Below are 19,670 nucleotides of genomic sequence, written 5' to 3' on the forward strand. Positions count from 1 at the left end.
AGCTGATCGCAATCGAGTCATTCATATGTTCCCATCAAAAGTGGGGTCATGACCCCACGTTGCTACGTCAGTGACAATAGAATCGCCGCACGTGTTGTACTATCATTATACACTGATAATGATAACATATCAGTGCAAACTGTAAATATTGAAGTTTATTTGAAAAGGCTACACCGCTGAAGAATGATACTTTTCTCTATCAAAAACAGGAACAGATTTATTCGTATATTTCTTCAGTTGCAAATGCTACTTATATTACACTATTACCACCATTAAAAAGGTGGGTTTTCTTTTGTTTTATTTTACTTTTTACTTTACCGAAGACATACATGTCCAATTATTAAAAATGATTAATTGCGTCTCGACTATATAAAGCTCTGACTGTACATCCATCAAAAGCAAACTAAATTATTTCATTATTTCATATTGTTTTTGTGTTAATTTGACATACATGTACATTTCCGTGAGTAAACACCAATATTGTTCAAATGATGTGTATCGTGTATGCTCTGTCGGCGGTGGAGCATTTTTATATAAAAATCGAAACAAGCCTATATAACACACTAACCTCTGCAGTATTGCGTAAGATCGGTCCAGTTTCCAGCTGTCGTACATTCCACATTGTACGCCGTTGGTAACAACGTGCCTGCGCATGTGAACTCACGTTTGGTGCCGAAAGCATTAGGTCCTGTACCCCAGGTAACATTGGTCACAGAGGGAGGGTCACCACAGGCTATGTATAGACAGAACAAGAGAAAGCTGAGCTAGGATTAAACCAAGTACATTAATATAATTTTAATGTGACTGTGATTTACAATCATTTAGCAAAGAGAATGTCATGGGCTTTTTACACTGTATGTGTATAGAAAAAAGGGAACGGAGTGTTCAACTAACAGTGGAGCACAATATAGGGAGGAAAAGTCAACAGGGAAACGTACGCAGTTTAAAACTGACAGCACTTCAATGACGAAAACACAAAAGAAAGCATGGAAAGACAAATCTTAAGAAATCAAGTAAAAAAAGACATGTTGCACAAATAAAATATAAAGCACTTTTATGAAAAACTCATCACGATATGACTCGATAACGGCTTTTATGTCACCTAATTGCTTGTCCTTGAAAGCAATTCAACCGAAGCAAACTCACATCTTCTTCAATCATTTGTATTTTAATATTTTATCACATCTATCTGACTATCTGATGAACTGATAATGTAGCGTTGTATGTCGACAACATCCACATGAAAGGACATAGAAAACATCAACCATCATTGCTAGAATTACAAATGAACAAGAGCCAATAAATTATTAGTAGAGCTTCTAAAAGATGAACACAAGGTCATTAAATACTCGATAAGCACGTTTTCCCCAAACTAAGTGACGCCTTCTCCCTAGTACATAATTTAAATTTATACATAATGGACAGCAGTGAAAAATGATTACCAGCAGTAACACTATCCAAAGCTTTATGTATTACATGTATGTACAACATATGGATAATATGTTACCTCGGTTCGGAGATAAGCGGGAATTATTTGTTCTTATCGGTTCTTTACGGATATTACCGAATGTTCTCAGCCAATCGGATTGGTTCTTTACGTAGCACGTGTGGTACGTGTACGTGATATCGGGGTACATGTCATTTTCTAGCCGCCTACACAACGTCACGGTCACCCAAGTTTTTGATGAGAACGGTTTGCATATTTTGACAGGATCAGTGGGTTAGCAGTAGGTGGTAATAGTAGATAAATCTCAGCAATTTTGAAGTTTTTAGCATAGTGCTGGTGCACCCCCTGATTTTCACTCGGTTTTAACAGTGTTTTTTTTAGGTTGGGTGGCTCGCTCGGCTTCTTAGCCTCTACCATATCGCACTTGTTTTTTTTCTTAGATTATATACACACATTTAAATACATACGCGCTATTCTGTAATGACTATAGGTGAAATTTAGGTATATACATTTACAGCAGTAATTCGTTATATAACGGAAAGGATTATGTCAATTGAAAATGTTTGTCAACATTTATGATTTTTTCAATTTGATGTAATTAAATTCTTTCCTAATGCGCACGGCGGGCTAGGCTGGTAAACTGATATGTTTGCGTTGTGTCTTTTATTTAGTAGAGATTGGACATAATGATAGAGTACCTCTGTACTACAATACCCTAGATAAAGGGAGACAATCCCTATAACAACAGAGCGCAACACACTCCATGCTGATCACGGCCCTTCACAGCTACGATATAACGACTGCCTGTCGTTAAACGTGTACATCGACACATGCGAGCGTGTTACCAGCCCTACTCCACGACTACTAAGTCGTGAGTGTTTACGACTACATAGCTAGTGGTCGTGAGCCGATGTCGCGATTATCCCGCGACCTGTAGTCGATATGTTTGTACCAACCAACATAGAGCTAAGAGCTACAAAGCTATAACCTCAATAGCTATACAATACGACTACTGATCCCGACGCTCGGTATGACACTGATCAAGGCAAGACTTATTCAGCCACTTCTACCTTGTCGATGTTAACAGCTCGACGTTCAGGATAAAAGAGTAACAATTTGCCAGCTCGCTCCCTTTTACACTACGAGAGAAAGCAGCGCTACTAGCGTCAATCATAGAAATTATCTCGGAACTCATCGGGTTTAACTAACGCATAAGAGGTGTTCGCTACATTAAAGTCACCGAAACGCTTTCACTGTATATTGCCCTGACAATGAAGCGTCTGCCTAACGTTAACAACACACGTACAGCGAAACACATGAGTTACACTTAACTTAGGTTAAGGCCTATGTTTACCACACTACCCACGCCTCCGAAAGACAAGCGACCTCGCTTGTAAACCAACAAACATTACACATGAAACCGAAGAACTATATACAACTATTTACAACTGCCTTAACCACATTATGTACCTCTGATATGCATTTCCTAGACAGTGCTCGAGGATACAGAAGTAAAGAATCCTTTACTCATAAGCTTATATGTTTTTGCAAAGTCAGAGTGCCACGCTGGTGGACGTCGTCTCGCTCGCCCAGTCCACCTGGAGGTTACTAGCGTGTCCTCATCCTTCTCACTATCTGATGAGATGTTGTCTGCCAACTCCACTGAAGAATTCTGCATATGGGATATCTGCTGTGATGTTGTAGCATCTTCTATGAAACATTTCTCATCGACTTGTACCTTTGCATCCTTCAGTCCACTGCGCTCACTTGCACTTCCCCCTTGGAGTATTTGCATCTGTCTTCGTTTCATCCGATCTGCATGTATCACATGAAACTTTCCTTTGCGACCACAATCAGCTTGATGTTCATTAACAACTGTTCTTAGCATTTATTTCAATGTTCGGTTGAACCTTTCAACCATTTCATCTTATTTGGGTTGGTAGGGCGTTGTCCGTGTTTTCTTGATCTGAAGAAGCTTGCACATCTCGTTAAATAAAGCACTTTCAAATTGGACTCCCTGGTCGAAGTGTATCATATTTGGAACACCGAAGCGACATATGACCTCCTCTACTAGGACTTGAACTACAGTTTGAGCATCCATGTTCGGTAGGGCGTGACTTTCGGTCCATTTGGTATAATTGTCCGATATTACCAAAATACATCTGTTCCCATGATCAGTTTCAGGCAGCCAATACAAGATGTCTATCGCTACGCGCTCTATAGGAAGCCCGGTTTCAACTACCTGCATCGGAGCTTGCTTTTGCCTCTACAACACTGTAGGCAACCGATAACGTAGCGCTTCACATCAGCCTGAATCCCCGGCCAGTAATATGATTGCCTGATCTTTGCCAGTGTTTTTTCTCAACCCCAGGTGTCCTGCAGACTTATTGTCATAGGCATGCTCCAAAGCAGTTCTTCTTTCCGATTAGGGAAGGACAACTTGCGAGGTCCCATTAAGACTTATACAGCAGGTTATCTTCCAGGGATAATGCCTCAAATTGAGACGAAGGTGATTTCACAGTCATGTTGCTACTCTCAATACTCTTAAATGGAGGGTTTTTTTCGTCCTGAACCCACTCAATGGCAGCTTTAATATTTTCATCTGCTTCTTACTGTTTCTGTAGATATGGCTCTGTCCCTTGAACGCTGTCCGTTCAGACTGTTCTTTTTTTGATATGCATGATGATCTTTTCACCAGTGTCGGCACACATCCGTTTATGTAATCCGTTCATGTAAAATATATACATCTAGAATTGTCAAAATTGATATTATCGAATTGAATTACTGTCTTCAGCCTGTTTTAAATATTCATCTACTTTCCATAACCTTATGCTCGGTAACTATGTAATGACTTATTCATTCAGCAAATTAAGAATGTATTATGACATGAATAGTGAAAATACGACAGATCATTATGATTGCACGAAACATATTCTGTAGCATAGCAGAACATACCAAAATGTATCAATAAGCTGTTAAGTTTGTTTCACCTGCAGAGTTTGACATCAACCCAACAATCGAGTATTTAGAACAAATACAGCAAAACATAGTAAAACATATATTGATTATATCTTAATAAAGAGAATGTCGATATCAAGGTTTAAAAAAAACTCAATGCACAATTAGATTTATTATACATATGCCAGTTTACAAATCATAATATTTTTATAGGTTATCATTCATTCTCGTTGGTTTGGTTTGTAAAATATCTAATTAACAGTGGTATTTCCCATGGGTCATGTTTTAATTAAAAGAGAGAAAAAATAAGATATCTAATGACATCTTGTTCTGAAGGATAAAATCTCTCTTTGTATGCTGAACAACAGACGACACGTTAATCGCATTTGTAGGTTTCAATGTCAAATATGACCAGTACTTATTCAATGTGACAATATTTATTTGGTTATAACTCCTCATGTTATCATAGATTTTGAGTAAGAATAATGGTCTCATTACATCCGCGGTACACTTTACTATAACTTTTATTCTAATTCGCCACCAGATATTATTACTATTACAATTGTTTGAAAATTACCTTCACAATCGATCGATTCATACATATATCACTTTTGAACGGAATAATTTTTTTTTCAATTAAGCATTTTACCATTTTCAGTGACAAAGAGGGAAAAAAAAAGTTTTCAAATTTCTTGGTAACTGAAAAGATACTCTCCCAAGTTATATCAATTTAAAAAAAACCCGAATCAACCTCTAGTATTGCCCTATATCAAGGCCGTTTAAACATGCTGTATCAATATGTCCATGGAGTCCAACTGGCAGAAAATAGCATGCAATGAATGTAATACATACTCACCTTTGATTGGTTCTAGGATAGAGTTGCCATTGGTGATATGATAGTAGGAGGTGCCACTGCTAACCAATGAGGAGGCGGGATCTGTGAAGATACGGCTGTGTGTCTGACACAGCTGGCTGTGTGTATTGTAGAAGAATGAAAGACAAAGATACTGTAACAGACATACTAACGAACAGTACGACTTTGTTCGCACAATCTGCGTACTTATGATATCCGATGACATGATTTTATCCTCGAAAGCTGCATTTTTATCCAGCGACATGAACACTGAAATATAAAAAAAAACAAGTACAAGTATAATTTTTAGACTGGCCATCAGTCTCTAAAATAGTAAAAATATCACTAAACTTTAGCTTGATGGTTTTGTCACTGCGACATGTCTGATTCTAAAATCTTAAACTACAGGGCGATAATCTAGTAAAGGAATTCTGCTGAATTGTTCGATTACGGGTGGTGGTGGCCAGTCTATCGGATTACCTTAACAACACAAAATGGCCGAGTACAGTGCAAGGACGCACGATGGCGGTCATTTTGAATATAAGACCGAGAAAAAAATAAAAAAAAAAGTCAACTAGCGCCTTCATCACATTTATTGTGTGGTATCACCATGAAATTTTTCGAGAGGCTGTATGTAAAGTTTTATAACTGAGCCAGCTAAGAAAAAGGAGATTATGCAAAACATTATAAGTAACTGGAACAAAATTATTTCTGTGTTTTTATGGCAAGTCAAACGTTGCAAAATTCAAAAATATATTTATATTCAATAAATAAAGATATATGTTCAATATTTTTCAATATAATGTGATAAAAAAATATGTGTTCAATATTTTTCAGTAAATATGTGTTCAATATTTTTCAGTATAATGTGATATAAATATATATGTTCAATATTTTTCATTTATATTTATGTGATAAAAAATACATATGTTCAATATTTACTCATATATATGTGCGATGTTTAAAATATGTATATGCGATATTTTAAATATGTGTGTGATAATTTGAAAATATATATGTGAAAAATACATATATATGTTCAATAAATGCGGTAAAATTATATACATTCAATAATTCCATTCTGGTTAAGGTTTGTAACAACATTTGATTGGCTGGTACATAAAACCTGGCTGCACCCTCAGTTTAAACGTGAACGTGGCACTGAATAGGAAAGAATGTTGCAGATGTAGTTATGGCCTTTTCACTCCCAACTGCAGAATGCAATAAGCAAACATTTTAAGACTTCAACGGAACAAGGAATTATAGACACAAACAAACGCAGAAAATATTTAAATTCGCGAATAGAATATTTGGAGCAGGAGAACAACAACTACTATCAACTTGACGAAGAACAAAATAAAAATTGAACATCTTGAGAGAGAACTGGACATTGAACGACATAAAAAGTTCGCTGTGACAAAAAGTGGTACCCAGAACTGTTGGAAATTTAGACCACTGTGTCATCGTCGGTAATATGTGACACGAGAACGTTTCTTATCAAAGGAGGCAGCAAAATGTCACGCGGTTTTTGAAAGGTTCATATTCGGACATTTGTGATATTATATATTTGTTTAATCTTCTCGGACAAACTTAATATCCTAAGTTTAGAAGTAAAATTCAAAACTTCATTTTAAATATCAAAATCGTTTATTTACAGTGATAAATTGTTTAAACGTATTTACCTGTGTTTCTTTTAGGTAATCTTTCTTAGCGCTTCTCAATGCCGGTAACTTTTGGGTCAGTTAATTAGCGACTATTGTATATCACGTTTAGACCAAGTGCTGTTTACATGTTTGGTCCTGTATGTTTTGTACATCATCACTTTATGTTACTTGTATATTCACTTTAGGTCTAGGTTTGGAAGTGTAGAGTTGGAATATTTCTCCGCTCCGCACCCGACTGTAATAAATCAGTATATAGAGAATTTCATCTTTGGATTTTTTTTTTTCACAGACTACATTAGAGCTATTAAGACAGACGATTCATATAAATACTAGACGTTGATAGTACAATACCTGTTGTTTCTCCACCAACTTCCATAGGGTATGTTCCATGTAATAATAACAAGTAGAAAACCGCTGTCGGTACTTGATGTAATGCCATCTTGAGGTACAGGAATAACCCTGTCGTGAATAGTGAGCTGGTCCACTTTTCTCTCGGAGATATACCATGTATACTGTATTATTGATTATACGTTCACTCATTATATCTACCGCAAAGTGTCTCTCATCAAACTTTAATGACAATCATCGTGAAAAGGAGTACACAATTATAGTCTATTGCTATCATTTCAAATCCCAATCGGCAATTTCTTGATGATTAAGATAATGTCTATGATACCAAAGAATTTAGATAAATACAAGGAAAAACAGACATGCCTCAGACTGATGTGAATATTTTTAGCTATGAGCTTGGAGTGAAAAATGGTAACTGAAATTTCATCCACACAAATGTAGATACATGTATATGTATATACGGATCTGTAGACATTATGGCGAAAATAAATATGATCTAAATGATGAAGAATTACAGAAAGTAGAAAAAGAAAATGACTAGGCGTTGTTATACATTGATGGCAAGGTCTACATAACTCAACCATTGTTTCATATTTCGCGAATCAAATTTTCGCGTTCATATCAAGTTTCCGTGAAATAATGAAAACAGCATTCCCGTGGAAATAACCAGCCGCACGGTATTGTTTATGGGTTAAGTTATTCGGATGGAAATCAAGCAAATATATGGACTGAAGAACTTCTCACATTCAGACAGGCTAAAGAGACTCAACACTTGCCTACAGAGTCAGAAGCAATATTATTGAAGTGTTCAAATTAACGAGTAACATGAACGACGAAGAGGTATCCTTTCCTCAAACTTTAAAGCATCAGTGTATTCAGTTCACATAACGAGAGGTAACCTAAATAGTGATTGAACAGTATTTTGATATATATATATTTCTTTTTAAAAATATACATAAATATGAATATATCATATCATATCGGTGTAGATAAAAAATATCAGGCTTCTTAAAAGCAATATCATCTTGATTCGACTGTAATTTATTATCCTTGACTAAGTTAATTGTAAAGTCGCACTCCCTCCTTGATTTCCTTTACCTATATACATGTATATATATACGGTATTCAGTTGGTCCAAAGACAATTAGAACAATGTGTTCGTCGACACCAACCGCCTTACCCTAACTTTGACGTCAGACTTAGCGGCACTTAATAAAGTCATTGGACACATAGGGCATAATCCTCACGCTATTGTCAACAAAGCCAATATCCGTATGGTTCATCATTTCATATAGCTCATGTGACTTAAATATGATCATTAAACAAATGTTTATACATTTATCACCTAGTTTTAGCTAATTATCACTACTAATGCACTTATCATCACGCATCCGACATTTACATTTTCGGAATACAACTACCATTCAGCTCTGACGAAGAATGTTCTGCAGCTGTATTTTAGCATATTCGAAATATAGTTGACATTTTAAAACTGTGATTAATTGTTATCAATGTGAAGAGAATGCATAATCATTTACTTAAAATATAATCTATATATTTGGTTTGCATAGACAATGGGCATTATTTTGAACTTGAAGGGCGGACATTTCTTTACTGCATGAGCGTACATTTGCATTTTGTTTTACGGGATCCACGATAAATAGTTCTGACTGAAGTGAAATTGACTTGGCGCTGTCAATTCAACCAGAGATAACAAAATAAATAAATCAATGTATTTGGTTGTAATTTGTGGAAACAACTCCGTCGTAGATAACACCTGTCACTTATCTCATTATTTTTTTATTTTTTTGACCCAAAGGAAATAACTAAAATTGTCGTTAGTGTAACAATACATTTAAAAAGTATTGATCTTAGCATCAAATTAAAGTACGTCATGGTACTGGAAAGAAATTAAAATCCTTACAAATGAACATCCTCGTTAACTATGCCATATACATTGAAATTAATACTAACGATAGTGTAAAATAAATATAAGCTTTTAATATATGATTTTACCTCTGCTCGATTCGTTCTGAAAAGCGGCTACTGGCGTACGCCGGTCACGTGACCGGGCGACGACCGGGCGATCTGGCAAAACAAGCATAACCGGCGTATTCCATCATGACGGACATTTCTTCAGAGCTTTAGTAACATTTTGATTTTTGCATCAAACATAATCAAAGACTGAATTTAAGTTGATCAAATAGATAGCATGGTATTCTAATTTGGTTAATATTATGTTATGGTAAACATTTATTACGCTAAAATTACCGTTAGCACGAGTAAGAAAAATATTTCTACTTGTACGTTTACAACTTTTATATTAGACAAATTAAAAGCGATTTAATAGTCGACGCATGTGCGTGGTTGTCTCTGTTTCATGATAAATGAGTGATAGTTTTTTCATATAGTAATGGTAGAGTTAATAATAGAATGTGTATTTGGAAAAAAAAAGCGATATTGCCAATAAAAAAATAGCTTTCGAATATTCGTATTTTTCAATTCCGGGCCAAGAACTTTAAGAAATTCATAAAACATTAGAGTTTAAAATCAATAGGATACCGTGACTGGATAATGTCATGTTGTTGTTTCGCCTTTTGGAAAATGAACAACCCCTCCATTCTCATTTTTCTTCATCATGCATGATACACGTGTATGCTGTTTTATTCCAAAAGAACATATATAAGAAATTGCATCATACTACATTGATCTCTTTTGTTGAAGTTTCTTATGAAATAGAAAATATATATGGTGGCCTATATCTGCCATGTCGCATTGTCGCTTCACAAAATCGCTCCGCGCGTTCCTGTTGTAATGCACATTTGTAATGTAATGTAAGTATGGTGCATTGTAATTTATATTGTAGAATTACATACATATAATATGAGATAATGTTCTAGCATTATAGCTTGGAATTTAATTACACATCACAAGACAATACGCGAAGCAATAGTGAGATAATGCGCGGAGTGACACTGCAAAGTTACAAAAATACACTGTCGGTGCGACAAATCTTATTTTCTCGCTAATGCGACAGAGCGACATGATTGTTTTATCGCACAGTCGCGTGTTATCGGCAGGGCATTTTTGTCGCTCCAAGCACTGTCGCTCCTTGCATTGGGCCACACGCCAATCATTATTTGTTCTTACTAAAAATCAACAGATCGCTGAAGCACCGATTAGTAAAGCATGAGTTATCTTAATAAACTGGGTTTAAATTGATACCTTGGTGTGGCATTGTTGTAACTTTATGTAAACTATTTTATTAATTCATTTCTTACTACATGTCACCAGTAGAATTCTTTTTCTCATGTCTTGACATAGGAATTAACAATGCCCGTACAATCATATTCACTTTTGAGCATTCTTTCTGAATTATGTATTTACAATGTACATGTAGGTATAATACTGTAATTATAAATCTATTTTCTTATGTTACACTCTGAATTATATGTGTTTGACGAAAACGATTCATTACAACTTAAAAATGTGTTGTTTTCGAAAGTGTAAAACCTCAGAATAAACCTTAAAGCGAATAGTCGGGCAAACAAATGCTAAAATCGGTAAAATGGTGTTAATGTATCCAGTATAATTTCTTATAAAATAGAAAAATATAATCTCCCATCAAAATCGCGAAGAAATTAATATATATTATAGGAATCCTAATGTGTCCTCCCGACCGGCTATCAGTGCAGTTCAATCTTAACGCATGCGCAACATCTACCAGCTCTCCGAAGTAAACAAAACATGGCTACCGCGCGTAGTTTTGAACCAATAGGTTTCCGCCAAAACAACCAACTGACTCCCTTTAAATGCGAAAGGAAAGGCAATGGAGCAGCGACAATCCCAACATATGACTCGGTAAACATTACAACGCATGGAGAGTGTTAAAACAACTTGATATAGTGAAGAGAACAGTTCAAACGAGCACGCAGCTCTGGACCGCTACTGTATGTACCTACTGTAGGCCTACTACCCGGTACTCCCTGCTCAGCTGATAGTAAGTGAGTCTTCGTATTTTGATAATTATGTAATTAGTCCCTAGCATTATTTTTTCACGAATGAGTGGTCACATATGGTCACATGTTTCATACCTGTTCCGCAATCGCGTAAAACGTAACCCTGGGGTAAATAGCGGTTCTTTCGTGGGGCCTCTTTAGGGGTAATGCTCTGTATAATGTACAGGTAGAATGTAACCGCTAGTGCATTATCAAGCTAAGATTTGTTTCAATTAATCTATAATATTATGCTACCGCTCAATTCATACAGTTCTGATGTGTATATTTATAGATTTTTAATTTGTATAATTCTGTATATGTTCTGGTATACACATACATTGTACAATGCATGTGTATGTAGGATTTAGGTTAATTGGTAAAATGATATTGTATATGATCTGGTATACACATACATATATGTAGGTTTTATCTTGTTCTTTAGATATATTTTGGAGGACACATACAGTACTATTTCTCGTCATAATTAATAAATAGTGTTTGTATATCTATTACAACTGTACCTAGTTCATGTGTATATGACAAACTTTACATAGTTGAAATGTACTGCAGCCATGTATCATTTATTTTCATTCTGAATTTTTGTTGGAACTGAATAATTAATTTTGTATCTTTTTTGAAACAATATTTGATTCTATTAAATGCATCAGTGACACATTCACAACTTATAAAATGTTCTCTAAAATAAAAAAAAAACCTGTAAAATGAACCTACATTTATTATTCATTTATATATATTTGAAATGGATCATTTCAATTTTTGTTATATTCAACAGATATAAAAAATTGTTGGTTCTTTTTTCAGGCACCATGCATGCATAGTGACATGAATACAGAAAGTTCATCCCTTGGACCTGTATACAAGTGTATGTATACATATACATACAATTAGCATCATGAAGACTGAAGAATGTTGAGTTGAGTGCTCTTGAAAGTAAACTTTCCCAATATGGACCTAGAAGATCATGAACAGAACATTTAAACAGTATAATTTATCAAATGTTCCTTTCAACTGTAATCATTAAATAAAACCATAATGCAAAACTTTTTCATTGTTTAACTTTGTAGAAATATTTGTTTATATTAGTCCTCTAGATCCAGTGATTATAATTCTTGCATCCTCATGTCTGCATGTCTGCCAATTTGTTTGTCAGGGCTTGTGAGATAGCTTTTCAATTACTTTTAAATATAAGGAATTTTTTTACATATAGCAATATAGGTACCCTGGTCTGAGGATTTCTAAATTCTACTTTACAAGAGAGTAGACTCAACATATAAATAAAACCATAAAACTAGCAAGTTATCTGAAATGTTACAAATTTCAGTGTCTGAACCAAATTTCACATTTATTGTCTATGTGTAACTTGTACATAGAACATACATGTATTAATACTAACAGTGACTACAAACACATAAACAAAAATGTAGTATGTAGTAAAAAAAATGGTACATATTGTACATGGAAGAAAGAAAGATATACGGCAACATATGATTTCAATCCTATCACAAGTGTGCTTTGATGTAATTACCCATATCTGAATTCAAAGTTGCTCCAAAATCATCCAGACTAAATAACAAAAAAAAGCCATGTAAACCCCAAATATGCAATGACCAGATAAAAATGATTCTTCTGTCTTTCAGCCCCCCCCCCCCCACATCTTCTGTCTTTCCCCCCCCCCCCCCCCCCCCCCCACACACACACACACACACACACACACACACACACAACACACACACACACACATTCCTGATTGAAAAGAAAAGAACAAACAACAGAAAAGGAAAGTAATATACATATAGGCCTATATGTTTTCTGGAAATATACATGATGTGTATATGGTGTTAATTCTCATAGCATAGGCCTACATGAAAGTGAAGAATTAAATATTATCAATGTTTGAGTGAATTTCCTAGTTGTAATTCTATAGCAGCTACATGAAATGTACGTTAACGTTTACATGTACATTGCACAATACATAGACATTATAAAAGTTTCTTTCCTTCCGGCAAGACATTTCTGCCATCTCTCTACAGAACTCAAAAATTGTTTACATAAAACAGATACATAGATGATTGAATTAAACCTCTACAAAAAACTACACGAATTATTGAACACATGTGAATGGAATATATAATGTACATATTGTACATGTATAATGTCTATGTATGAGCTAATTTATTTTCACATTGTATGGAACGTTTCCGTGTGGTTTGAAACGGGAAATAATGTTACGATTCTTTATCAATCTTCATGATTCGGTTGATGTGAAATACGACGATTGCGATGCGGCAATAATTGCCCCTTGCCGGGCCCCATCTCTGCATCGGCCGAATATTTGTGTCGATTTCCATGTCTAAAGATGCTTTTATCGAAAAATGATTACAAAGCATTGTTATTAATGTAAGAATACTTTATTTGCATCAAATTATCATCTCAAAACAACAATTTACAAAGCGCATTAGTGGTTTATCACACGAAACGAAACTGACACGACTGAGAGACACATGTGCGTGTTGACATTTCCACGCAGCCTCGTTTTCAAAGAGTTTGGCGAATTTATATCTAGAACTGTGCTAAATTTACACGGGGCTTCCCCAAAATTTCAAAGGTCAAAACTGGACACCGTAAGCAGAACTTGACCATCATTATGGTATACAAGGACTTTTGGAAGGCCAAAGAATGCATTCAGACTTGTTTCCTTTGCCCGACTATTCACTTTAAAAATATGTTTTTATTGTTATTGATAAACAGTCCAAGAGAAGTCATTGAAATTTTATGTACTTGGAATAAAACATTTAATTTTTATATACATCAGATTTACAAATTTTATTATAATCAGACTAATAGAATGTACATGCATAGGCATTTGGTTCTATAAAATGCCGCGACACCGTACGTATTACACTATATAGAGAAAAATATCTATAGAGCAAAACCTGGGCTATATATATATCTAAGTCTACACATCACTGCACATCTCGATATATTCGCTTCATAAATGTATATCTACATACCTGTGTGTATCAAAAGAGGTTTCAATTCCTGTCCGTTAATGAATACAACAAGAAAATCATAATGTTTGGAGAATTTATGTCTGAACGGAATGAGTTTTGCTTAAAGAAAGTTTCGTCTACAAATATCTAACCTTTATTCCGCCATCTTGCGCCGGTATTAGCCGGTGATTCAAAACCGGCTGATCCGGCGTACGCCGGTCGCGCAACCGGCGCATTTTTTCATTGAATCGAGTGACTAAGCCGCCTCGCCGGGTCGCCGGCGGCCGCCCGCTCTTGACGAATCGAGCAGGGGCACTGTGTAGTGTGAATCGTGAACAAGAGTTACCTCCCATGGTATATTATCGGAAACGGCATAATATCGCCCTTGTTTCGACTTTAACCCTTTAGTTTCGTATTTAGCATCCGGAAGTACTCCTATTGATTAAATCCGAGGTGAAAAGAGCGCATGTCAAAGTACTACTGGTATTTTACCGCCTAATTTCAAAGCAAATTTAACTGCGATATCTATCTAAAACTCGTCAGAGTCCAATCGATATCTTGTTCTTGTATCTCGGGGTTTTAGTCATGTAGACTATTCTGATCGCATTGGTAAAGTAGCTTTGTCACATCGTCATACTCTATTTCACTAAACTCATTTATATTTGAAAACTCGTGACAGCGACATATATTTACATGTTTCAGTTGTGCATGGTGCTGTTGTCAGTCTTGATGGTTCATGGTGTGTATTATATGGAGCATTAATGTAATTTATTTATAAACGTTGTTTTATGCGTTGAAACAAGATGATCAGTCAGCTATGTAAATAAACAAATACCAAATTTTATTTATCTGTAAAGCACGCGACTCTCCCAACTACTGAGAAAACGAAATCGTTTTGCTCACCATTGTGTTATTGTGAATATAAGAAGTAATAAATTGCAAATTTGGAAGCCAATGAACTTATTCCTGACATGTGGATGTTCTCAGCAAAGCAGGTTGGTTTACGATCTCTCAGCAAAGCAGGTTGGTTTACGATCTCTAAGAAAGGCAGGTTGGTTTACGATCTCTAAGAAAGGCAGGTTGTTTTACGATGTCTCAGCAAAGCAGGTTGGTTTACGATCTCTCAGCAAAGCAGGTTGGTTTACGATCTCTCACCAAAGCAGGCTGGTTTACGATCTTTCAGCAAAGCAGGTTGGTTTACGATGTCTCAGCAATGTAGGTTGGTTTACGATCTCTCAGCAAAGCAGGTTGGTTTACGATCTCTCAGCAAAGCAGGTTGGTTACGATCTTTCAGCAAAGCAGGTTGGTTTACGATCTCTCAGCAAAGCAGGTTGGTTTATGTGTATGTGATCCATTAAACACAGACACGTGCATAAATTTGCATAGAAAGATAATGACAAAGAAAACAGGTTTCTTCAGATTTAAAGAATTTAAGACCCATGGGTTACGTTGGGTTTTTTCTCAGACAATTGTTCGGCTAATATTACAACAGCAAGAACAGTATTGGAAATAGCATTATCTTTGTGTCTGGCATATTCACCTGTCATAGTGTCGGAAGCTCCATATATCTACTGAATATAGAAACCACAGAAGAGAAATAATGTTTTCTTCGTTCACTTTCAAATTCAAAGACGAAGCTGGATACAACTAATATCTCCAACAGTTTATGGTAAGATATTCGGTATTAGAACCGGAAGTTTTAGTTTACTTCCAAAAAAAAAGACCTGACAAAACGCTCTTTATTTACGTTAACCAGACTTGTAAACTGAATTGAACACAAATGTGTTTTTGGACAGTTTCCATAATACATTTTACACTTGAAATAATATAGTTTGATAGAAAACAAAACAAACGATCCTTTTTCTTTTGAATATTTTTATTGCCTCAATCACATATATAACATACACATTTAACAAATGCATTTTATAAAAAAAAATCCATCTCAATATAATAATATGTCAGCTATCATAAAGTGGTATTCAAAGATGAGTTTGATACTTTCCAATTTCTGCCTGATCTTCTTTGCTGCATTTTGCGCTAGCAAATATGTCGAATATTGATCAATATTTTTGTTATTTTTCTTATATGGCTTCCATGCCTCCCAATTAGGAACGTTACCGCACTGTCGCATCAAAAATATGTAATTTTTATAAGTAACATACACATATTTATACCTTAATCGAACAGGTCAAAAAGGAAAGTTTTAGATTCAAGATAAAATCACTAAAGTCAAAAACGAACTTTTTCTTTATTAATGACCACTCAATGCAATCGAAAGTCTTTTCGAAATCTAACATAAGTAAAATTTCTAAGATAAAATTCCCCCATGTAACGACCTTTAACACTATACAGTATAATATGACCGAGTATAAAAAGGGCAACAGTTTCACTATACAAGAAGACACAACATGAATATACCGCAGTCTCCGAAAACATGCACCTCGCACAACATACACGTAACACACCGCATACATGGGAGGTCGTCCTTACATGACCATAGCTGTTAATAGGACTTTAATCAAACAAACAAAATTATAGTCAATATTTAATAACGTAATAAGTCTCCTATTTTTTACAATATAATTTTGATTTTCCCTCTTTTGGAAAGCATGTTATGACTAAATGACAGTTCTAGATCTCCAAATAAATGATTGGTAGATTTGTAGATTTCTACGTATAAGCCGTCTAATCCTGGATATTTCCTATTACTCACATTTTTTCAAAACTTGTAATCATTCTTCAATATTTATAGTATTAATTCATAGAATAATTTTGCTCATCTGTGCGTTTAGTTATAAACGGATTATTATCATTTACAAAAAGCAAAAAAGCTGGCAAATTAATTTCTATTCTACTTGACATGGAGACGTATTATTATTTAAACAGGTTTAGATACTCCAACTATGATAAACTTTAGCATGTGGATTACACAATGAGGACACTTACACAATGTTCCACCATACACAGTTATCGAGGGTGCTTCAGTATGGAACGACAGTCATGTTTTTTTTTTGAACTGTAAAAATGTCACATGTGTCAATGTGTGTGGTCACAAGTTAAAATGTTCATGACCATTCTAATGCAGATTGTAATTAGTTGTGAAAATATATACATAAAGTACAATCCTTAAACATACCAAAGGACTCTGAGGCCAATCATATACGTGAGTAAGTGAACACCAGAGTTTATAAAGTCAACGAACAAATGAAGACAACTAGGTTATTAGAGCGTTTGACACGGGCTATGGACACACTACAACATTAGGGTAAAGCAGTAACACATCAGTCTCAACATCTGGAATCAATAGATGTATCGTTTGCAAACATAGTAAAATATACTGAGGCAAGAAACCCTTAACTGTCAAAAAGAAAACTGAAAAAGCAGAAGACAAAGCCAAACTATTAACTAGCTCAAATGGTGATAAATATCAAACGTTGTTACAAAGTCTACCATCTGTATCATCATACCCACCAATTTCATATGCAGAGAGGAACTATTGAACCAATTTCTGATGAAAATTAGCATCCTGTAATCGTTAAAAATGAGAGAATATTCATTGACCAAATCGACCATTGACAATAAAGTTACCCAAAGAGAAGAAAATGACAATCATAACATCTACTTAGGTACAAATAGTGATGACACAGACATTCACAAACAATGATCTTTATACATATTCAAATATATATTACGTTTACACAAATTAAATGCTAACTTACTTCAATCCAATACAAAAGATCAACATTGTTTATTGCATTTGGTAATTACATTTCCGTCATGTAATTTATTTAATCAAAGTTGATCAAATACTTGTTGCTATAGTTTAAACCTGTAAAGATATAAATCAATACACATCAGCTAAAATCCAAAACATTGATAAAAAAGCACCAGAGGGCCTCTATTGCTCACCTGGTGTATGCCAATTAAGTAATGTTTTGACTACTGGTTCAAAGATTTACCGCTAATGTAGCGATATTTAACCTCCCAAGCGACTATTTATCACTCTCAAGGTTCCATCATCATATTTCACAAGGTTTACCTGACACACTATTCCGTGATTGTATAATACAGAGGTACCTTCCTTGTGGGTTTTTATCCAATGTGACATTATCATTTTGGGAGCGATATTCACGTCATTTTCTCTGAAAAAATGACGTTACCCCTGCGAGACGTTGATGAATAATTCATGAACATTCATCATGAATTATTCATATTCTTCAATTATTCATGAATATTTTCATGCAATTCATGAACTTAAAACTTCATGAATAATTTAAGAAAAAATATTTCATGAACATTCACGAATCCTTTCATTAATGAATTCATGAACGTTCAAGAAACTCTTTTATTCGTGAAATCATGAAAATTCATAAAAAGTTCATGAATATTTGAAGAATATTCATTAACTTAAAACCAATCATTAATGTTTAATCGTGATAATTCATGAGTTATTCATGAACTACAACTGACACAAATAATTCATGAATATTCATGAAACTTCATGAACTGGAATAATTCATGAATATTCATGAACTTGAGTCGTGTTCATGAAGTTTAATGAATGCAATATGGAGTCAGCGGCATCTAAATTTCATGAACTCTACTGGGGGTCCAGAATTGAAATTTTCTATCAAACCAATGACAATTATGTTGGAATCAATTCATTATTTGATGAAACAAATTCTTATGACAATAGGTATAATCGATGTATTAATATATAACATCAGAAGATCACCAACAGTTTACTGGTTTCATTATATTTTCATACTGCCACATATAAGTGCTAACAAAATCTGTTTTCACTGATACACACACAGCAATCAGTTTCATAATACATCCCCAGTTGATTAGTATTTGTCCAAAATAAACCTATAGTTGTAAAGCATGATAGTCTATATGGACAATTTAATTCAATAACAATTGACAAAATTTCACAAACCAATATCTATGCATAATCACTATGGCAATACTGTATCAGTGTGCGACAATTTCATGTTGAAAAAGAACTGCAGATAAATCAAAACTTACTGACAGTGTTCATCTGTGCTTCAAGAAATTCAGGAATGGAATAATCCGTTCATTAATGTGCCAAACCTTCCATTTTATGATGAATAATGTTTCCTCTTCACATGCCAGCAGATACAGCAGCCATTTTGGATTGTCATTGTTTTGGCGGGAAATACATATAGAAAGCATTGACTCATGTGGTCATGTGACAAGTCAGGTGACTTCAGTGGATATTCATTAAAATTCATCAAAATGTATGAAATAGCATTTCAAGAATCATTCATGAAGTTTAATGAATAACTGATATTCATTAAAATTCTTAAAAATGAAAGAAACATTTTCATTCATTTTGAAGAATTTTATTGAATATAAGTCATGCAT

Source organism: Argopecten irradians, chromosome 3 (genome assembly GCF_041381155.1).
Source record: "Argopecten irradians isolate NY chromosome 3, Ai_NY, whole genome shotgun sequence".
NCBI lineage: Eukaryota > Metazoa > Mollusca > Bivalvia > Pectinida > Pectinidae > Argopecten > Argopecten irradians.